This window comes from Gorilla gorilla, chromosome 18, assembly GCF_029281585.2.
Source record: "Gorilla gorilla gorilla isolate KB3781 chromosome 18, NHGRI_mGorGor1-v2.1_pri, whole genome shotgun sequence".
In the NCBI taxonomy this organism is placed as follows: Eukaryota; Metazoa; Chordata; class Mammalia; order Primates; family Hominidae; genus Gorilla; species Gorilla gorilla.
Genome location: NC_073242.2, coordinates 94,263,078 through 94,287,175, shown reverse-complemented (window position 1 = coordinate 94,287,175; position 24,098 = coordinate 94,263,078). Strand labels below are relative to the sequence as shown.

General features: G+C 37.4%; 1 long non-coding RNA gene across 1 annotated transcript in view; it reads left to right on the top strand.

The window, feature by feature from the left end:
* The window catches only part of LOC109023651 (uncharacterized), a 34,760-nt gene extending 12,626 nt beyond the window's left edge, over positions 1 to 22,134 (top strand). Inside the window, exon 4 of the long non-coding RNA XR_002003083.3 lies at positions 21,794 to 22,134. This is a non-coding gene — a long non-coding RNA (uncharacterized lncRNA). The remainder of the gene's footprint in view (positions 1 to 21,793) is intronic.
* The last annotated feature ends 1,964 nt before the right edge of the window (positions 22,135 to 24,098 follow it).

The window sequence follows — 24,098 nt, the reverse complement described above, 5'->3', positions numbered from 1 at the left end:
TGAGGCTGTCTTCCAGAAAAGAAAATGAAACTGATGGTCTAGACCATGTCGAGAGGAGATTTTGCCATTTTGTCAGAGATTCAGGAGATGTATCATTGATAAAGAGGCAAAAAATTAAATGACAATTCCCTCAAAATTTTACCAGGCAACTATTATTTCCGGGGGGGGGAGAGTATTTTTCAAGAAAGGAAGTACATTTATCATATATTGTGATAGTTATAAACACTGTGTATATGCATTCAAAAGTAAACATAATAAACACTGTTGACTTACACAAAATATTATATTTTTAGGAAATCAGAGAAAGAGAGAAAGGAGAGGGCTCGGGAAGAGGGAAGAGAAAGAAGAGAGAAAGAGAGAATGTTTGACAAGGGACAGTGAGTATGAAAGAACTGAACCTCATCTTCATGCTAGAAAATTGATAGATGATATCTAAAGATAAAAAGAGAAAATAAGTATTAGCATATTATTTAGAAATAGAAAGGTGAAATAGAAAGGTGAATAGAATAATTGAAAACAAGAGATTTGTGAACAGTTGTTTCTGGGAGAAAAATGCCAGATTGGGGAAGGTTTACTGAATTTTATTATTCATAGACCTATGTGATTTCTTTTAAAAAAAACTATGCACACATTTTGCACAATTAGGGTTTATCAGTATCACAGGCCAGTGCACATAGAAGGCAATGAGTCCTAGTGGTTAAGATGTAAACTCTCAGTTGTGTTATCTGGATTCATAGTCTGGCTGTACCTTCAATGAGCTGTGTGACCATGCGCAACTTATATTTTATTTTATTAATTTATTTTTGAGACGGAGTCTCGCTCTGTCACCAGGCCGGAGTGCAGCGGTGCGATCTCGACTCGCTGCAACCTCCACCTCCTGGGTTCAATTGATTCTCCTGCCTCAGCCTCCCGAGTAGCTGGGACTACAGGCGAACGACACCATGCCTGGCTAATTTTTGTATTATTAGTAGAGACGGGTTTTCACCATATTGGCTAGGTGGGACTGGAACTCATGACCACGTGATCCGCCCATCTCAGCCTCCCAAATGAGTAACTTATTGATACTTTCATGGCTTTAATTCTTCCATCTGTAAAATGAAGCTAATTTCATAATAAAACGAAAAACCTGTTTCACAGCTTTGTCTTAGGGATTGAAAAATGAGCAAATTTCAGCCTCTTAGAATAGTTTCCAGCAAGCAGGAAGTGCTTAATAAGTATAGTGTCTTTATTATGTATAGTCATTTTAAAAATGATGTGAACATGTAGAAATGCTTATTAATTATATGTTAATTAGCTAGATTTAGTCTTTCTACAATGTCTGTAAACTTCAAAACAATATGTTGTACACAGTAAATGCATACAATCTTCACTGTCCATTTAAAAACATAAATAAAAGGAAGTTATTATAGAACCAAAATAAATAATTAAATTAATACACGGATACTAAGATCTGTTTTGAGAAGTCTGTTACATTAAAAAAAATAGGAAATCACCTGGACATATAGTAATCTATAAGCAACAATTTTCTCTTTTTGTGAAGTTTTCTGTACTTTCCAAAGTTTATATAGCGAACATCTCATTTTTATGTTCAGAAATAAAACCTTGGTTTTAAAATGCAAATGAATTTTGGAAGATAAATCTGGCTGTCATAGGGAGAAATGATGTCAAGATTAAATGAGAAACGGTAACATCTGGCACACCCACACAAGATACAGGGTTTGTCCAAAGGTAACATTCTGAAAGCAAGGTGACTTAACTGGTTTTGTTCAATCTGGGCTCCAGTTGTCAGCTAAAGTCCTCATAATACATATGCCCATCTCCAACAATATCTGGAGAGATTGCTTTGTTCAGATATGTGCAGCAACAGTAAAATATTCAGTCAAAAATTACTTAATCCATTACTCAGAAGCACTGCTCTTAATATATACTACTGTTTAACAGGCAGTAAACAATTTTAAAATATTTGTTGATTGAGTAGATAAAGACTATCGGTGTGAGAACTACATACAGTTTACTGTATCATTATCTCAAGTGTAATTATGTAAAGCAACCCATAAGAGATCCTGATTATATTCTTGATACAAACTTCTAACTCCCTATTCATCAGAAAACTATTCAACCCCATCAGCAAGCACTGTCAGGGACAATTGTATCCACTGAAGTTTCTTTTGAACTTACCTTTTCTTGTGTTGCCTGAGTTCTGCTGATTTGCTTCTATTTGTTCCTCTCCACATTGGTCTGCATTCAGCTGGTGAGTCCCTTATATCAAAGCCCTTGTCACTCTGCATAAAATCCCTCATTTTTGCTGATACTGTCATTAATGTTCAATTCATGTAACTTAGCATTGAGAAGGAAACTCGCTTTCCTCCAAAATGAATGGCAAATGTTTTCATTTATTCATTCATTTTGTCAACATATTGAGAACACAAGGAGTTCCTGATGTTTCCTTATCAGCAAGACGTTGTTCTTGACCTCAGGGAGCTTGAAGTCTAGGAGAGGCAATGGGTGTTTAACCTTACATCCACAAACAATAGATGCATGCATGTGCTAAAGGACCTTGTCACTCAGATAAGGTGGGTGAGGGTGGACTTGCAAGGGCCCTACATTTACAGTAACTCAGGGGGTTTCCGTGTAACTTTGTCTCATCCCATTACTCTGATGAAAATTTTGAGTTCCATGAGCACTTAAAAGCAAGTCTGTCTTGTTTAATGTTTGTTTGTTTGTTTTTGAGATGGAATCTCACTGTGTCACCCAGGCTGGAGTGCAACAGTGTGATCTCTGCTCCCTGCAACTTCTGCCTCCTGGGTTCAGGCGATTCTCCCGCCTCAGCCTCCCGAGTAGCTAGGATTACAGGAACCCGCCATCATGCCCGGCTAATTTTTGTATTTTTGTAGAGACAAGGTTTCACCACGTTGGCCAGGCTGGTCTTGAACTCCTGACCTGAGGTGATCTGCACATCTCGGCCTCCCAAAGTCCTGGGATTACAGGCGTGAGCCACAGTGCCTGGCCTTGTTTAATATTTTAACCCCTGTTTAGCACTGTGTCTCGTATAGTAGGTGTTCCGTGAATATTGGTTGAGCAAATAAAATAAATGAATGGGCTATAGAAGATACACATTGAATGTTTGTTCATTCATCTTTAAATGGATTTAATTCATATTTTAAATGAAAGAGATCAAGCAGATGATTGCCAAGTCCTGTTTCAGCTCAGATGCTTTAGTTATGTGTCAAGTGGATCTTTTCATAAGAGTGTTGGCCTCTGTGGGATTTCCTTCAACTTGCCTTTAACTGCTTCAAAGAAAAAGCATCGAGCAATATATCACATAGGGCCTTAGAATCAAATGCATAACGACTGAAGGTGTGAAAGAATGGACATGGGCCCTGGAGTCAAACCTGAGTTCTGATTCTGATGCTGCCTATTACTGAATGAGAAGCCTAGGGTAACTCAGACCCAGTCTCCAGGCTTCAGTTTGTATCATCTCCAAAAAAGCAATAGCAATGTGTGCATGCCATAAAGAGGGCATTTAGTCCGTATTTGTTGAAGAATAAACTCAACAAAGGATAAAAAGAAATTATCTATATCATGTGACATAGTGTGCAGGTGTTCACTTCCACCTTCCACACAGTTGACAAATACCGTGATGATTCCTCTGATTTTGTAAGAAAGTGTGCATCATGTCAAATTTTTAAAGAAATAAAACTGCACAACTTTTCTTCTTTCTTGCAGAATTTAAATAGAAATGAACAAGTGAAATGAGACAAGCAATTTATTAATCCATTTCACAATGGGCTCATATTACATTATCTTTAAGGTCCTTTAACAAACAAAAATTAATGCCTAGACCCATAAGTTGTTGGCACATTGATAGACTCCTTAATTACAGGGTCTTTGGTTTAGAAAATAATGATTGATTATTTCAGGCTGTATTTCACTTAGTTATGGATGAGCCCCTGAATATTTGCACAGATAAATTATTTCAAAGTTATTATGATTAATAAGTGTTATAGACAGGATGTCTGAGTTATTGCAGAATCTAAGACAATGGAAATAATTTTTTAGAGTATCTGAAAGGGTTGTTCTGAGGCAGATGACAGGAAATGAGGAAAATGAGTTGTGCTTCTGTTGATTTATTCCACAAATATTTATTTGATACTTTCTAAATACCAGACCCTGTGTTGGACACTAAAGATACAAAGTAAGATGAGGCATGATGCCAAGAAAACCACAGTATAATGGAGGAAACCAAATCTTGTACAAATAAATTCAATGTGATGGTAGAGGTGCCATGTTAGAGCACATGGAAAGGTTACAAGTGTGCCATTTTATCTGATGTTTTATGTATATATCTCACCTCACAAAGGAGATGGCATGAGCTGAAAGCTGGAGACAAGTAGGGACCTCCTCGCTAGATAAAGCAGGGAAGCTATGCCAGGTTGCTGCAATAGCAAGAGCATAGGCTGGCAAGTAGAAGGCAGCATTGTGCTGAGAGGCTACTTTCAGGGACTTGGTCTTGGGGTGGAGGGTACCAATGGGTGAATGACAAGGATAAGGCTGGGGAGGTGAACTATCCACTTGGAGTTTGCAAAAAACAAGGAAAATAATCATATTCAAAACAAATTTATTGATATATATAATAATTATACATTTGTATGGGGTACATGTGATATTTTGATACATGCGTACAATGTGTAATGATCAACTCAGGAAGTTTAGAGGATCTATCACCTTGAATGTTTATCATTTATTGGTGTTGGGAACATTTTAAATCTTCACATCTAGCTATTTTTAAATATATAACATAACATTGTTAACTAGAGTCACCCTACAGTGCCATCAAACACTAGAACTTATTCCTTTTATTTAACTCTATGTTTGTACTCATTAACCTACCTCTCTTCATCCCTCCACCCATTTGCAGACTTTGGAAAGTATCATTCTACAGATATATTTTTAAGGACACCATTCTGGTGACAACATGGCAACTTGAGGATGACTAGAACAATATGTCAAGTAAGGGTCTTAAAGTGTGTGGATCCTTGAGGCTCCTTGAGGCTGTTTGAAAAATAATAAGGATAAATAGGGAGGGTGCTGAGGTCGCCCTCCCCTCACCATTTATCCTTATTGTTGAATATATTTGCTATATGCTGGATACAGTAAAGGTAAGATGACTCTTAGAATTCTAAGGGCACTGGGTGTGAGGCAGAGCAAGGTTACTCATGGAAAGATGCAACTCAGTGAAAGAAGTAAGTTTGATGGGCTGGATAGTTTGCTAATTCAATATTATCACAGGAGCCAAAATTACTTTCATTAATTAGGGAAGTATTCTTTTTTGTTTGTTTCTTTGTTTGAGATGGAGTCTTGCTCTGTCACCCAGGCTGGAGTGCAGTGGCACGATCTCAGCTTATTGCAACCTCCACCTCCCAGGTTCAAGCCATTCCCCTGCCTAGGCCTCCTGAGTAGCTGGGATTACAGGCACGCACCACCACACTTCACTAATTTTTGTATTGTTAGAAGAGACAGGGTTTCACTATGTTGGCCAGGCTGGTCATGAACCCCTGACCTCAAGTGATCCAGCTGGCTCGGCCTCCCAAAGTGTTGAGATTACAGGCATGAGCCACTGTGCCCAGCCAGGGAAGTATTCTTAACTAGATGTAATAAAGTACTTGACGTAGATAAGTCTTGATTTTCAAAGCAGGGATCCAGGCTTCCTAGGCCTTCTTGTTGTTATAACTCTAAGCAAGGTATAGAGCTTTGCACTTTAGCCTTGCCAACAGAACATAAAAGGAAGCACAGTTCACAGTTAATTTCTGTGGTTGTTGTTCCTGCTTTGGGATTCATTGCATGTTGTAAAAAGGGAGAGAGACTCCTGGTTGATTCACAAGGTAAGGTGATCAGGAGAAGGTTTGGCCAGAGGTGTGAAAAAATATATAAAAACTCAAGGCTTCTCTTAAGTGGGGTTCCTAACCTATATTTGTGTGTTTATGTCCATAGGAATAAAAAATATAGGAGATTCAAATGTAATTCCAAGATGATCTGCTGTGACTTCCGTCTTCTTCCCATGGGCAATTCTTGAGATGTGATTCTGTTTGTATTTTGGCTGTCTCTTGTTATGTTCCATCTGCATGGATGGAAAGTTCCATCTGCTTGGATGAAAAGTTTAAGGACACAGCAGTGATAATGAAGGTAAGATGTCACTGGATGACCAGCTAAGGGTGCACCAGGACAAATAAAAGGAAAAGAAGTTGAGCATAAGTTAAACTATTATACTATGTGCATAGACAGGGTGAATTAAGGATTGTTCAAGGAATAATAAAAAAGCAAAAATTTAGAGAAGAAAATTTCGTGACGTGGGCAGGCAGAAGTCTTACTCTTTTCACTTCCAACCTTTTGGTGCAACATTTCTTGTCAAAATCCCTAGAGAGACAGCATTGTGTACGGTGGCGCCCAAAATTGTTTGGAACTTTGGCTCAGTCACATGCTATCTATAGACCTGAGGACAGATTATTAAATCTTTCTGTTCTCGATTCCCTTATACATTCATTCATTCATGAAAGCTGGCTGACATGATCATCATTAATTTGGCAGTGATCAAATGAAAAAGTGAAGTCACATTTTACACGTGGGGAAACTGATGTTACAGGGGTTTTATAGCAGAATCTTGACTTGACCCCAAGTTTCTTGATATTTACCACAAGCGTTTTCCATAGGAGATGGCAAAGGAGGGCTTTATTCTGCTTCAGAGGGGAATGGGACTATGAACTTGATTTGGGTTCTGTGGAATCGTATCAGTATATTTCCTCTGTCCTCAGATCTGTTTAGAGTTGTGAAGCTTCAAGGGTAACTTGGGCAAAAATATTTGAGTAATTTATCAACCCTCCACTTTGCTTATGCTGTTCAGTTCTGGCCTAAGGGAGTCAAACTAGGGGCCTCCCTCACCAATAAAGCCCATCAATCATTCAATCCACCCTGGTCCCCAGCCCACACAGAAGAGCTGGTAAAGATAAAGGGACATTTGCTATCGTTTAGGGAATAGCCAGCACATAAATATGGACATTCCAGATGCATGTCTTTTAAGAAAGAAATTGTTTTGCAATAAAGAAAAGTAATGATTATCAGGGCAAGAACCATGAAATAGCAGATTGGAAATAAAATATGCTTTTATTAAGTCCCCATTTCTCTGTGGCAGAAAGGGAAATAAATAACAGAATGCAGAGCTGGGAGCAGAGAAAATATTGCCAAAGGTGGAATCTAATGACTTGACTATGAAACAAAGACTCAGCTTTGGAGAGAGTTAAATATGTTGGTGAAATCAGAACAAATTTTCAAGTTCTCCACTGACCTGACATGCAATGCTTCTTTATTTCCTGACTTTTAAGCTCAAGATGGACCCTTTAATTTTTTTTGTATTCTAATCTCCCTCAATTTTATTCTAAGAAGTACTTAGCCATTATTAGGCTCAAATAAATCCTCTGATTCATTAGGATTCATTGAGATTTTATAAGATGGTGTTTTAAATAATACTCCAATTAACATTCTTTGTACTGTATGTTTTTATTCTCTGGTAATCTCTATTTGTCTCACCTCTGTGTGTTTCCTTGAAGCTATCATAGTCAATTTCATAGAATGAACACATACATACGCACACACACACACATGCACACACACACACAATTTTTCCTGGTAGGTTGTCTAGGCTGGATCCTGACTGCTTTTATTTTGTAGGTCACTGCAATGTCAAATTTATATTGATGTCTTTAGTAAATTGTGCTTTGTGCTAGGAAAAAAAAGTAGAAAATTGTTCATTTTTTTCCTCTCCCATTCTGAAAAAAAGTCTAATTTTAGCATCTTGATAAATTTATAAATCAGGTTTTAAGAGTTTTTTTTTCAAGTTTCAGGTAACAGTAAGTTAAAATCTTATTGACAGATGCTTCATTAATTTTGTTATAAATAAATATAATACATTTCTTGATACATTTGGATGTATCCCATAAATATATATATATAAATAATGAATTCTCAGCAAGAAATGTAGCACATTGTTTAACCAAGTGACTTGCATGGTGAATGAAATACGAGCTGAAAGGACATAAGCGCGTTTCAGCAGAAACTTCATCATCGTGTAGTCCCAAGGTACATGGACCCTCAGGCATAAGCATGACAATATTCCCAACAGAAACTTCTCCCTCAGCTTGAGTTCTAGCATAAAAATAGCATGATACAGGCCACATCCAACACATGAGAGTCATGTAAACTGGATGACAATAATCCTTGGCCATCACAAACTATTGAGATTTGGGGGCATTTTCTTAGCAGAACATAATGTAACCTACCTAATACAGGCCTCAAAGAAGTTACCTCCTCCATCCTGTCTCTGGAGGGAAGAAAAAGTTTAATGTTATTTAAAAATCAATATAGTAAAAAATAGATATTTAATGTATTCTATTATGACTTTATGTAGGCATTTAATTTATGATGTGCTTTACTATATTAATACAAATAGATTATATGCTCGTGTGTGATAAAACTAAAATCTATTGAACATCTATTATGTTTGTAAGCACTTTATACTTCATTATCTCCAACTGTCACATCAACCTTGAGATGTGATGTGGTGGGTTATACAAATAGTGATGAATTCTTCTCTATTCTGCACCATGCCTTGGCAATGGAAGATGGCAGGTCCTCCATATCATATAAGAGCTAGGAAATTCTTTTTTCAAAAAAAGTTTCCTTCTTCTAAAAATGTGAAAATTAAATTTCAATGAAGAGAGATGTATCTAAAATTATTCATTTAAGATTCGAGAGAGAGCTAACATCAGAATGCAGGTACTCTCTACCTCAGTGTTAGCATAATAGACCACTTCAGAAGATATAATTTTCTAGGCAAGTAAGTGTTGGGTTTGTGTTATTGCCTGCTCATCTATAACACCATTTATCTGATATTTCCCTGGGTCTACAATGTTGAATTGCTTCCACTTTGCACAAAAAATATTTTGAGCCAGTTTTATAATTGGTATCATCAGGGATTCAGCTGGAGGCGCATTTTATAATATGCAGACAAGAAGGGGTTCTATGTCACAAGGAAAGTGTGGAGTGGGAAAGTTGGAGTATTCGAGTGAATTCTCGGTTATAAGGGTTTCGAAGATGAGTATCTACGTGTGGAGTTATTAGGGTGAAAACCGACTCTACCAGACCAGAGATCATAGGGAGAAGGTAAAATCTAGTGGAGTTCTTTCAGGGCCAAAAAGGGTCAGCATCGTACATTTTATTTTAAAGGTCTTTATCTGTGAATGTAGGCACACGAGGAGCTGTTCTGGGTACTGACCTGGCCTGGCCATCCAGAGGTGGGAGATGTGTGACCTTCAGCTCTGCAGGGGCGAAGGGAATGCTGGAGGCTGTAGATTTGTAGTGGCATCAATTAAGAGATCACTACAGAGGATGACCTCATGCTGTGGAAATGCCCCAGACGAGGCTGCTCAATCAACCAAGAACTGAATGTGAGACTTAGCAACTAGAGAAAAGGCTGGAGGGAAGGAGGGGCATCTATCCTCACATCTTACAGAGGGGAAAACAGTGCTTGTGAAAAATATAAGAGAATAGCAAAGACAGCCTGAAATCAACTACATGTATTGGACAACATATAAAACTGTTAACATTTTTTGGCATTGGTATAAAGCTTACAATATTTGCATGACAGTGAAAAGAAGACAACAAAGAAACCTGTAACAACTAGGTGAGAAAAAGGTAGAGGTTTAGGAGGAAAATATAAGTGCCTTAAGTTTAAGAACAACATGGATAAGCACGTGTGTACATTGACATGCAGGTGATCAAGAATGCTTGTGAGGGTGCAGTTGGCCAGAGGGGTGGGAAAGGATTTCACAGTTAGGCCTGTGCTCCCTTAATTATTACCACTTACCTCTGCACCCTGTGTTGCTAAAATCACAGTTCATTCTAAACAAGCCACTAGGGGAGATCTGTGATATGATACAATGAAGAAAAAGGCATTTGCAGGAATCCTTTCTGCCCCCTGTGGTTCCTCACTCTAATGAACCTCACCCACATTCCCCAAGTAGAATCCTAATGAGTGAGGCTTTTTGACTCTCTCTTTGAACATTTTAAAGCTTTTCTGAAGTGTTTGAAAATTCATTATACTTTATTTGACTTCCCTTTATTGTACAGAAATAAGGAGTCCCTGATGGAATACTGGAATCAACATGTTTCAGAAATTGCACCCAGCAAGTGGGGGAGCACCTGTACAAAAAAATGATGCTCCCTGGAAGTCAGTTAAGCATTTATGTACACATTTATGTTCACACATGTGCAAACATGTGCATTCACACACTCACATGTGTTTCACTCATGACATGGTTACACATTTCCAGTTAAGCCAAGCCCATCACACCATAAAAATGAAGTCTACCCATTTTAAAATAAAGTATGCATGCAGCAAATTACATAGGGAAAAGAAAAAAAACAAAAAAAAATCAAAAAGAAAGCAATTCAGAAGGGCAACAGAACAGAAAGTTGTAGTTAATTATGATTTATAAACTTATTAACTTGCTAAGCATTGTAACGAACCAAAGAACAAATTTAATTTTAAATAACATTAAAGTAGCAGTGTTGCCTAGATGAAAACACGAGCCAAGGAAATGTATTTAAAGACTGAGAAATCACATTTTTTAGGAAATAGCCCAAATGTCACCTTTTAATTCAGCTTTATTCATTTAACATGAATGCAAGTAGAACTAATACAGAATAATAACAACTCAACATTTCCTAGATAATTGTTATTTAGTGAAATACTGTGTGTATTTTTTCCTCCTTTGACACAAGTTGTATATTATTTGCAAAAACAAATTGCCATGTCAGTTTATAGTTTTGAACCCTAATGTTCTCTGTGCACCTACTCTGCGCAGATTATAGTCTAATAATTTACATATTATGTATGTACAATTAGGCAGAAGAAGGCATCATATTCTCTAATTTGAAAGCAAAAGAAATTAAAATTATATAGACATGTTGGTATTTTGGAAATTATATGAAATAGGATGACAAAACTGTTATACTTAATTATATAATATATTTGAGTTGAATTATATATTTGAACTTCCCTGGTTTTGCTCAATAGCCTGTGAAACAAGAGAGATACTGTAGTAGGAAATAAGTCAACAAGTATTTCATCAGGCACCTCCGGCTTGTCAGTGTTTTAGCACCCAGGTACTGATTTCGTTCCGACACCAATCTCTTCAATTTTAATATGGACTGATGATCAGAGACAAAGGAGAACAATGGTGTGCCTCTCTATAGGTAAAAGTTTTAGGGAACGAAAACATTCACAACCCCCACTCTTTTGTCAATTATCAATAAGTTTCCACAGAGCACCTGGGTTTCAGGCTTATCTTAGTTTTCCTGAATTCCCCAGGCAGAGCTCATCTGTGCTTTTATCAAATCTCGCCCTTTTTTATATATAATAAAATTGTACATTTACAGTAGACCCTTGAACAACACAACCGGTTGGGGCGCCGAGCCCCACACAGTTGAAAATCCATGTATAACTTTTGACTTTCCCAAAATGTAACTGCTAATAGCCTACTATTGACTGGAAGCCTTACCAATAACATAAACAGTCAATTAACAAATATTTTGTATGTTATATATATTATATACATATAGCAATATAGCAAGCTAGAGAAATAAAGCAAGCTAGAGAATAAAGCAAGCTAGAGAAAATAAAATATTATTAAGAAAATCAGAAGGAAGATAAAATATACTTACTATTCATTAAGTGGAAGTGAATGATCATGAAGATCTTCATACTCATTATGTTCACATTGAGTAGGCTGAGGAGGAGGAGGAGGAGGAGGATTATGAGGAGATGATCTCGCTGTCTCAGAGGTGGTAGAGACAGAAGAAAATCCATGTCTAACTGGATTCTCACAGTTCAAACCCTATGTTGTTCAAGGGTCAAATGAGCACGTTAAATGTCTGCCGCAGTGTAAAGTGTTTTCCAGAGATTATTTAATCTCTCAAAACCATCAACTGAGATAGTATTAAGTCTATCTCACTGATTAAGAAATAGGGGAGTAGATAATTTACCACTATTCTCTATACAAGCACAGTGGCTCAGGCCTGTACTCCCAGCACTTTGGGAGGCCAAGGTGGGTGGATCACCTGAGGTTGGGAGTTCGAGACCAGCCTGACCAACATGGTGAAAATCCATCTCTACTAAAAGTACAAAAATTAGCTGGGTGTGGTGGTGTGTGCCTGTATCCTAGCTACTTGAGAGGCTGAGGCAGGAAAATCGCTTAAATACAGGAGGCGGAGGTTGCAGTGAAGCCAAGCCAAGATCTCACTGCTGCACTCCAGCCTGGACGACAGAGCAAAACTCTGTCAAAAAAAAAAAAAAAAAAGCCTTTCTAAACTCATCAGGCCTAGTGAGTGGATCGGCTTTCTGACTCTGTTGGATGTTGTTGTCAAGTCTCATGCTGAGTACCATGAAACCCATTTGGTGGGTGGTCAGATGGCTATTGTGTGGGTTGGTTGTGTTGTTGGTTGTTGGGTTTGCATTACTTTTCCAATAAGTTGGAAGCCTCTTGAATGCAGGAATTACAATGTTTGTTTATTCTGGAAGCATTGATTGCCTACTACATGCTAGCCATTGTTCTGAGTAATTGGACTATTGCAAGGAAAAAAATAGAAAAAAAAATACTGTGGTCTCTTGGAGCTTACTGTCTGGTAGAGGGAAAAAGACAAATACAGATTTACAAATAAATATATAATGTGCCTGGTGCTATTAAGTGCTGTGGGGAAAAATAACCCAGGAAGTGGAAAAGGAAGTCTTAAAGGTTAGGAGGCAGGGTAGCTATTTCATAAATGGTGGGTCAAGAAAGGCATCAAAATAAAGTGATACTAATCCCAGACAAAGGAGCAGTGATTGCCAAAGACATGAAGCATGAGTGTATGATGTCCCTTGTGAAAGCAACACCAACAAGAGCAGAGCTGCTGAAGCCAGATGTGAGTGAGCACAGTTGTAGCAGGTGAGGTCAGAGAAGTAGCAGAACAGGCGGGTTTCCCATCAGGTAGAGCCTGAAGGCTATTTTAAGACCTTTGGTTTATGAATACAATACCTGGTATGGTTCCCATTCAGTAGATTTTTTATTTCATGTTTTTTTAAAAGAGAGACATGACTTTGACTTCTAACAGGTCATGCTTTGTCCTATTGATGTGGAATTATCATTAGGTAAATTATAGGGCTGGTGATGGATTCCTTAACTTCTGCAAAGCTGATTTAAAGTTTCATAAGTAAATTCATAACATTATAGAATATATTTCTTAATGACTTGATAAAACAATTAATTTTCAACCCAGATCAATAAAGTCCTTAACAAGTGGTGACCCCAGACAAATCCTGTAGTATAGGAACATCATCCTGGACTATACTCAGGACTATAATTTTTTAAATATAGCTTTTTACGGGATAATTTAAGCTGTTGTATGAGAATCAAGCTTTACCTAATTAGCATTAGCTACTAGGGTACTCAGGAAAAAGTGAATCTCAGAGAGAGTGAGAGAGAGAGAGAGAAGGAGGAGAAGAGAGAGACAAAAAGGAGGAGAAGGATATAGATGCAAAATCTAGCTGAATCTACAGTTGGGATCAGGGAGAGATTCTGGGAAGGTTTTCCTTGATTTTAAAGAGACACAAAACAGAAATGTCCCCTTGATTCAGCCTCCAAAGAGTGTCAGTGGCATCTGCCAGGCTGCCTTATTTGGACAAGCTACGATTTTAGGGTGGCAAAATGTGAAGCTGATGAAACAGCCCTTTGGGATGGTGTTGAGTCATTGAATTAACCTGTCTTGAACTTGAAACAGCAGGATTACAATTTAAACCATTTTAGATGGGTTTTCCCTTTGTTGCAACTGAAAACTGGCTAGGTAATAAAAATTCATATAACTTAAGCTGCTGTATGAGGAAGATAAGTGATCTACCAAAAACTCAGTGAACCATGCTAGGAGTGGAGGGTACAAAGATGACCAAGTTCCTTAATCTGGCTGAACTTTAATTTACGTATTTGTAAAATTGTACTGCTAATAATGATTTTGTAATCTTGATATGGATATTGCTATTATTATTAACTTTGGGCTTTGGAAACAAAAAAATCAGCAAACGGATTTCTATTGTGGAAAAGTTCTATGTGGAAAAGTTCAATGATGCCTCTGGCGAATAGAGTAGTTCCAATATAAGATTTGCTAAATGGAGGGTGAGCCCTCTCTTAAGAATATTAACACTTAATGTGGATTTCTACAATTTAGATGAATTTTAAGTTTTTACCCTGACAGAGGCCAGGCTAGACCATTGTGCTGTCATGGAAAGAACAGACTTTGGAATCTGGAATCCAGAGGGCTCTGTGATTTATTTCTATGCAACTTGGGAAGAGAACATAATTCCTCTTAATTCACTGAGAAAATAGAAGCTATACCAAAAGTTCCACCTGCATCTATCACCAAATACAGCAAAGTTTCTGCATTCATGTCCACAAGCTGTGTCTTTTCCTCTCTTAGGATGAATGAACCCACATTGCTTCAAAGGCCCACTTCTGCAATGTGCCCTGGGCCCTCTCTCATCTAACCAAGGACATCTCTTTTGCTATCTTCTCTCTTTCCTGCATTATCAAGTTTCCCCTACTTACTTATTATTCCCATTATTATTCAAGGACGTTGTAGGTGGGTGTGGTGGCTCATGCCTATCCCAAGTACACGGTGAGACATGATGGCATCACTGCACTCCAGCCTGGGTGACACAGCAAGACCCTGTTTCAAAAGAAATTGCAATATTTCCTACCTCCTATCTTATCAAAAGCTCTCTCTTTATTCCATAACTTCTTTAAACTATTGACCAATATCTCTGTTTCCCTTTTCAGCAAAATTCCTTGATGTCTTCACTTCTCCCCTTTCTATTCTCTCTTGTACCAATTCCAATTAGCCTTTCAGTCTGATCTCTCCACTGAAACTAGTCTCCCCGTTACCTGTGTTACCAACTACAGTGGTCACTATTTAGTTCTCATTGCAGATATTATTGTATCAGCAACAATTGACATAAACTCCCTTCATCTTTATATACTTGGCTTAGGGGACAACACTCAGTTTTCTTCCTACCTCAATGGCCATCACTTTTCATTTTCCTTTTCTGGTTCCTCCTCGTCCTGCCAGCTCAAAATAGTGACATGCCCAGGACTGACTCTTGGACCTTTTATCAACTACGTTTAATCCTTACGTTATTTCATTCAGCCCTCTGAATGTGGAACTCATATGTTTATCTGCTTATTTGACTAAATATCTCACAATTAATCCATTCCAAACCAAACTCTGGATTTCTTCCCATCCCACCCCTAAATCAGTTTCTTCTGCATTCTTCTCTTAGTAAATGGCAACTTCATCATCAGTTTCTCAGTGCACAAACTTGGGAATCGTGATTGAGTTTTCTTTTCATACGGCCTCTCTAATTTATAAGCAAATCCTTTCAGATTCATCTGTGAACTATTAAAAATCCAAACATCTCTTTTTATTTTGCTGTTTTTTCCCCAAGTCTAAGCTACTGATATTTCTCACTTGTTTCTGATTTGCTTATCCTGTTCCCAGTCTCTTTCCCCCAGCAGCCAGAATGGCCTTTGTAAGACAGACCATGCCACACCTTGGCTCAGAATCCTCCAGTAGTTTGTATCTCTTTCAGTAAAAAAGCCAGAGTCCTGGAAATTGTGTTCAAGTCTCATATGATTGTGCCACCACCAACCACCACTCCCCTGACCCCTTCTACTACTACCTTCCCCTTCCTCCTTTCATTCAAGCCACATTTGCTTCTGTTGTTCCTTGAAGCATGCAAACACCCAGGGCCTTTGCATCTGGTTCCTCTCTGCCTGAATGCTTGTCCCCACTAACCTGCCTTGCCAGCTCCCCCAATTCCTTCAGGCCTCTACTCAAATATCCTCTTTTCAGAGAAGCCTTCCTTGACCAACATGTACAAAATAACTCCTCCTCCATGGCACTGTATTCCCTTATCCTATTTAGTTTTCTCCAAAGGAGTTTAAACCAAGTAAAATGTTTATTTGTTTCTCATAGGTCCTTCCCCATCATATTATAAGCAGCACAAGAAAGTGGTTTGCTTGGTTTTATTCACTGCCACACTTAGAACTGCATCTGCCGTGTCATAGCCTTTCCATAAATATCTACTACATACATAAATAAATAATGAATGTAATAATCATCTATAGTTATACAGACTATAACCACCAATGCTACATATGGTGGATTTCATATTCATTTCTATTTCCTTATCTTTTTCTACATAAACAAATACATTGTTTGATTTTTCTGTTCATTTGTCCTACAGAGTGGAGACCTTATAATATATTCCATTTCATATTCTAATTATTTAATTGAACACGAAAGCCAAACCATACTCACACATTATCTTGAACTATTCACAAACGAGTCTTTTAACAGTGGGGTAGCCTTTCTTCAAACAGATGAGTCAGACTTTCCTTACACATTTGCCCATTTTTTGAACAGTTAGTTTCTTTCCATTTTTAATTCACTCTTCTCATTAACAGCATGATAAGCTTATGTGCCAAATAATGCCTTACTATTTCAAATAATATTTGGAAGATAGGGTAAAACAATGGGGCTGAGGCGGGTGGTGGGTTCTCTGAGTGAGAGTTTTAAAACTGTTTATATATCTTCTAGAAAAATTAAACCTGCTTGTATTGCAACACTGGGTTTCTTAGCCAGCTTTTGCCTTTGATATGTATGCATTGCCTTGGTAAACTCTTTTCTTGTATTATTCATGAACTTATTTTTATTAATTCTTCACTCCCAGCCATTTCTAGAAATACATGCTTTCGTCCTATCTGGGATGCTCCAGAAATAGTGATTTAAAAAAAAGTTTTTATTGAAGGAGTTTTATAACCTATATATGACGGTCAGTGAGACTCATGTCCTCTTTAATGTGGAAAATGCGTGAGGCGGGGTAAACAACCTAGCCTTTCCAGCCCATTCTGCTTCAGAAGAACATAACTGTTCTATCAATCTTTACATGCTGTGCTTGTTATCTACCTAATCAATTAACATGGACGTCCATACTGGGTATCACCATTGAAAAAATGGGTTGCATAATAGGTGATTTAAGCCTCACTTTGTCCTCATGTGATTGTAAGAGTCACCATGTTGTCTTGGGAAGAACATGACCTTTGAGTTAGTTGAGCATTAATTTAAATACCAGCTTTACCATAATAACTCTATGACCTTAGGCACGTTACTGAGGGTGATGGTTAATATTGAGTGTGAACTTCATTGGATTGAAGAACACAAAGTATTGTTCCTGGGGTGTGTCTGTGAGGGTGTTGCCAAAGGAGATTAACATTTGAGTCAGTGGACTGGGAGAAGCGGACCCAGCCTAAGTCTGGGTGGGCACCATCTAATCAGCTGCCAGCATAAAAGCAGGCATGGAAAGAGCAGACTGGTTGAGTCTTCTGGCCTCCATCTTTCTCCCATGTTGAATGCTTCCTGCCCTCAAACATCAGATTCCAAGTTGTTCAGCTTTTGGACTCTTGGGCTTACAGCAGTGATTTGCCACGGGCTCTCGGGCCTTCAGCCACAGACTGAAGGCTGCACTATCGGCTTCCCTACTTTTGAGGTTTTGGAACTCAGACTGGCTTCTTGGCTCCTCCGCTTGCAGATGGCCTATTGTGGAACTTCACCTTCTAATCATGTGAGTCAATTCTCCTAATAAACTCCCCTTGATTTATTCATCTGTCCTACTAGTTCTGTCCCTCTAGAGAACCCTGACTGATAACACTGCATCAGCTTGAACTTACCTTGTTCATCCCTAAGAAAAACAGAAAGAAGAATAATGAATTTTATAGGGTTGTGGTCAAGACTGAGTGACAACTGACCAAGAACAGTATACAATGTTCCTGGAAAATTGTGGCAATAGTAGCTCTCTTTCCCTTCTTCAACCACCTGTACATTAGAGTCCTCTTTGCTAACTATTCCAGTTCATTTTTATTATTGTTTCACAGAACCTCCCTGAAGAAAGATTATACAGATGTACCTTGTTGAACTCAAGGGGCCATTTCATTTGCCAATGAAATGTGGGCCAAGTGGTGTGTCACTTCTGAGCAGAAGCAGCCTGGTCCATCACACGTCTTTGTAATCTTGGTCATGACAACCAGAGGACAGGCACTCTATTAGCATGAGTCCCAGAGTGAAGATGACAGAACACACTGCTATAGCTGTGCAGCAGACGTGTAACATGAGAGCAATAACACTCAATTTTTTCAGTCACTAGGATTTGCAGGATGTTTATTATCACTGCTTAATCCAGCCTATCCTGATTGATATTCACTATCCACTTCTCTCCCACCACCAAGAAAACAGTATCCAGTGTGTCCCAGTGAAAGAAAACATTAAAAAAAATCTTCCCTAGAACTAATTATGGCCAAGTATCTTTGTGAGTTGTTAAAATTATTCATGGATGCTATCTGCCCTTAAAGAGATCATATTTATTATTTCAGCATATGTTGACATATATTATCTCTGTTCCACTCACACAAGATATTCTGTGACCCAGAAACATGAAGGAGATGTCACAAAGTGTCCTTCTGCAAAAAGGGTGTGGAGAGAAGAGAGAGTTTTCTCATTGTAACCACATCATATTCTACATATGTCCCAAAGTGATGGGCTTGCTGCAGCAACTGTTATTGTAGAAGGACAAAAAGCAATTCCACAAGCTATTTTAGTTTTCCTAATGTAAAAACTAGATGCTGCAGATGAAAGAGTTATTAGAAAAATAATCTTAGCTTTTCTATAAAAGCATCCAAAATGTGCTGCAGGTCGTGGGCAGCCCGTCAGCACTGTGAAGCTGTACATTAACAGACAGGATTTCTAACCAAAATATATCTTACATTTAAAGATCTTTCCCCCAGAAAGTCTCCGAAGGAGAAGAAGAAGAGCCAGAAAAGACACCTGAAGTTGAGTGAACATATTTCAGCCTCCTTTTCAATGCAGCCTGTTCCAAGGACAGGTAGAAGCCTGGAGACCAGAGTTCACCCAGTTTACTCCTCCAACCTGTGTTTTCTCCCCTCCCTTTCCTGGCCTTCTGCTTCTTTGGCCCCCTTCTCCAATTCTGCTTTTGATGATGTGCATCTCTGTCCTTGACTCTTGCCATTTCTCCTTTTTCTCAAATTTTAATTTAAAAAATTAATGGTGATAAAATACACGTAACAGAACATTTACCATCTTAACCACTTTGAAGTGTATATATCAGTAGTATTTAGTATGTTCATATCGTTGTGAAAACTGAAACTCTATACCCTTTAAACAACAAGTCCCTCTTTCCCTTTCTTCCAGTCCCTGGCAACTACCATGCATATTTGTCATTTCTATGAGTTTCATTATACTTGATACTTCATATAAATGAAATCATACAGTATTTGTCTTTTTAGTGACTAGCTTATTTCATTTTGCATAATGTCTTCAAGGTTCATCCATGTTGTAGCACGTGTCACAATTTCCTTCCTTTTTAAGGCTGAACAATATGCCATTGTGTGTACACACCATGTTGTGTATATTCATTCATCTGTGGATAGACATTTGGGTTGCTCCCACCTTTTAACTATTGTGAATAGGGCTGCTATGAACATGGTTGTGCCATTTCCTCCCAATACTATGCTGACTTTGTGCAGAACTCAGCCCTAGATAAAATGAGTTTGCTCTTCCATCCCCAGTTACATTTGAACAGGGATCAAGTAGCAAATCTGGAACTGGAGGGAGGTGATGAGGTGCTCGCTCAGTCGTAACATTGAAGGGGCCCCAAAACACTCAGAAATCAAGGCAAGTGATATTTCAATGCACCATTTTATTTTAACATATCAAAACCTAATGCAAAAATTCATGATGAACAAAATATCAAGATTTTAAAATAAGGGAAGAGTAACAGTATTGTTCAGAACCATATGGGAGCAAAAAAAAAAATCAGCAATACTCATCTTGCCTTTATTTAAAATTTGCTGTTTTGTTCATCATGGCATTTGGCATTTTTATTTTTAAAATAGTTTTATTTTCCTTATCTTAAAATATTGCATTAAAATATGATTTATCTTGTTTACTGAGCTTTTTGCTGCCTCCTTAAATAGTGCAACTCCTACAAGTGCTTCACTTTGCTCTCCTCAGTTCCAGTCCTGTCAAACAAATTAGAGTTTTGTGCTTATGGTGGCCATTGGCTTTATACAATCAGATCAGACCAAGACATTGTTTCTTTGTTATTATCTTTCTAAACCTAAGAAGCAAGGAGACTTCCATAGCTTAAGCTCTCTCATCAATTCTGCACACGATTTGCCAAATATATCATTCTTTGGAACACACTTTTTTTGTGTGAAAATAAGTTTTTCATGGCCAAATTAGTTTTGTAGGTAATCAGTAGAACGGAGTTAAACAGACATTACTTTAGGATGTCTAAAAACATATTCTGGATGTGCTAATGTATAGTGAGGTGCCAATATATGTTGTCAGTGTCTAAGATAGGTAGAGCCTGAAGTATATTCATATTTGAGCAAGAAAGTATCTTTTCAAGGGCAATATACCTTAAATAATTATTCCAGACTAGTATTCCATGCAAGACATCCTGAGAAATGCCTAGACAGTGTTGGAAAAGAGATCTCAATAAACGTTCTTGGAGAAGATGCACACAGCTTGTGAAGAGGTAAATTAATAATAGGTGTGCTGACACAACCTAAAAAAATGGTGTCACAACAGAAAGTTGAAAATAGCTCACTTGCCACTCTGGGGGAAGAAAGTTTACGTTTCATGATTTAACATACTTCTGTTGTTAGATAACACACAGCTTCATGTAGTATAGAGTAGGAGAGATGTGAGTTATTGTTCACCAGTCTTTTAAAGCTTCTATGCTTTCATTGACAGAAAAATACCATTTTGCTAATTTCATTTTGACTTTCATAAAATCATCATTTAGAGTTGAAAGATACGGTCAAAACTGGCTTTACAAGAAGGTGGGGAAATGAATTGAAATTGATTGATTTGAAGGCATAGAAAAAGCCTTCTCTCTCAGCATATACTGGTGAAATACATTACTCTGGGAGAGGTGAGGCAGAGGAGCTTCTTTTTATTAGTTATTGGCAGGTCAGCAGACTTAAAGACATCCCTTTGTAAAAAGCAGACGAAGTTTATTGGTTGCTCTCCATATGTAAGACCCTGTGGTAAGCACTTAATGTAGATTATCATTTTTAATACTTATGACAGTCCCATGAGGTAGAAGATATAATTACTCCCATTTTGCTCAAGAGGAGATTAGTTTAGTGAGGTTAAGTCACTTACCAAACTCACATACCCAGTAAATGACGAAGCTTGGATGTAAGACCAAGCAATCTGACTCCATAGTCAACTCATAACCACTAGAGGCTAGAAGCTTAAAACATTTGCCTTCTAATGTACCAGTAGGTGTTATGGTGGCATCAAATTGACAGTAAATTCGGTGGAAATGCAAAGCATTCTGGCTAGGGCTAACTTGCAGTATGTTAACTCAAGGGAATTAAAGAACAACCAACAGAAGGGGTAGCAGGACCATCAGATCCTCATCAATATAATAGTTTAATGCTTTTCATGGAAATATTACATCATGCTAGTCAAAGAGAAAACAAAGAAAAGCATTTCTTGGTGATTTGGAGATGTCAGAGTGGTATTACTTTCTACAAAACCAGAAAATGTAAATCTATCTGTATCACAGGTGATCCACAAACATCCGAGAAGGAAAGAAACTTAGAGGTAAATGATTCAATGATTCTTAAAACCTGACTGTGGCACTCTTCTCCAAATACCTCTGTTCTCCATATTTCTCAGCCCCTTTGAAGAGGCAGGCCCATGGGATGAATTCTGACCAATGGATTTGGCTAAGATTTAAGAGCCAGTGCACCATCCTTCAGCTAACTCTTCTCTCCACCTGCTGCAAGGACATAAACATTTCAATGGCACAAAGATAGAGCATCTTGAATTGTTACTGCAAAGAAGACATCTTTTCTGGAGAGTCACCCAAGCAGTGGATTTGTGAATAAATAAATCTTGTGTTAAGATTCTGATATTTTGTGGTTAATTTGTGACCATAGTACTACATAGCCTATTCTAATGAATATGTAGTGACTATCAGAATCACTAGAGAACATACAAACATAATCCATATTATAGGTCAAAACTTCAGTCTACTAGCTTAAAATTTTAAGCATGGAGAGGATATCTCTATTCTTACAAAGCTAAGATAGTCTAATAATTAGCAAATATGAAAAACACTGTTAGATGCCAGCTAGTTCCACTTAGCCTTTCAATCTGTTCCAAACTCTACTTTTATACATATAAAAATCAAAAGAAAGCCAATAGATGTGGAAGCTAATCCTTGGGAATCCTAATATAGCATGATGAGGATTGTGAGTTTGACAATTAGCTGTGCTATTTATTACTGGTGTACCTTTGGGCAAATTATTTAACCTTTCTTAGTCCATTGTTATGTATTAGGAAATTAGAGCTATAAATAGTGTCTACTTCTAGGTAATGGGACTGTTCTCTGTCTTGATTAGATATCAGATACACAAATGTATACATTTGCAGAAATTTATGAAATTATATAGATAGAATATGTGTATCTCACTGAATGTAAGTTTAACTCAATAATGATTATAATAATAGCTAATAATAAAATATTACCTACTTTGCAAAGGTCTTGTAAGGATTGAATCAGTAACCATGGAGAACATTTGTATGATGTCTGACACAAAGAAAGCCCTTAGAAAATAGTAGCTATTATTATATTTATATTATGTACTACGTATTATTTATTACATATAATTATCAGAATATCTTCCAAGGTTACATATAAGTAAATCCATAGTAGATTTGGAAAGCTGGGAAGAGAACTCAAATTATTTTAGATTGTGAGTTGTGTTTTCGAGATGTGTTTCTTTATGTTTGGAGTGCATAAATTCTCTTTAGTCAAAGAACTTCAAAGAACAAATTTCATACTTACTCTGAGTTTCTTACAGAATGTTGTGGATTCATACCCCAGCTTGCCCATGATTCATAATTTTACAAAACGTTGCATGCTCTAACACACAGTATATACCTTGTTATGCTTTTGCTATGATTAATCAAGCAAAAAATGAGTATTATATTTCCTAATGACAACTTTGTGCCTGAAAAGAAAAACCTTGCCAAAATGTTAATATATCTATATGGTCGTCTGCATCGCAATGCGTAATACTTAATTCTAATTTCAAGCTTTAATTGCTATAGGCCATAGTAATAAAGAATTTTGCTTTTCTAAAAAAAATACACTTTCAGTAGGTTTTCTCTGTAAGAAATGCAACATAGTGTAATGATATGTGACACACAAAGCACAACTGAATAAAGAAAACAAACCATTACAAATGTGTTTAGAGAGAGACAGATTAAGTTGCTACAAATTTTGATTCACTGGAACCCAAGAAAAGGCATGCAACAATAATAGACTTTAAGAACAGGGCAAAAGCTTTTGTCATTTAAAAAAAGATGCATGAAGTGTTCATATAGATTCTTTCATCAAAAGGACCCCAGGAAATATTCAAGTGTTTATTTAGCTTCTATTTTGTCCCTTGTTTTGTGACTGAAATTATAGGAATACAAACAATGAGAAAAGCAAGATATTTTTTCTAGTAAATTTACACTTTGTGTTGGCTATGTTGTCTATAACTGGGGTTTTAATAAGTTGCTGGTCTCTTGACTCCAGAACTCAGAGCAACAATAGTAAGAAGAAGCAGCTCTGAGATTAAAAACCATAAAATAAAATAAAATAAAATAAATAAAATAAAATAAAATAAAATAAAAAATAAAACAAGTGATAAATACATAAAATCATCTAAAAGAGATAAATGACTTCTTGGCAACAGCAAGATTTAGCTAGAGCAATGCGGCTTGCATTAATATATTTGAAGAAAAGTGTGGCTATCAAAAGAGAGGAGCAGATGATGAGAGAAACAGATTTACAAGTGTCCTAGCAAGGTATGGGG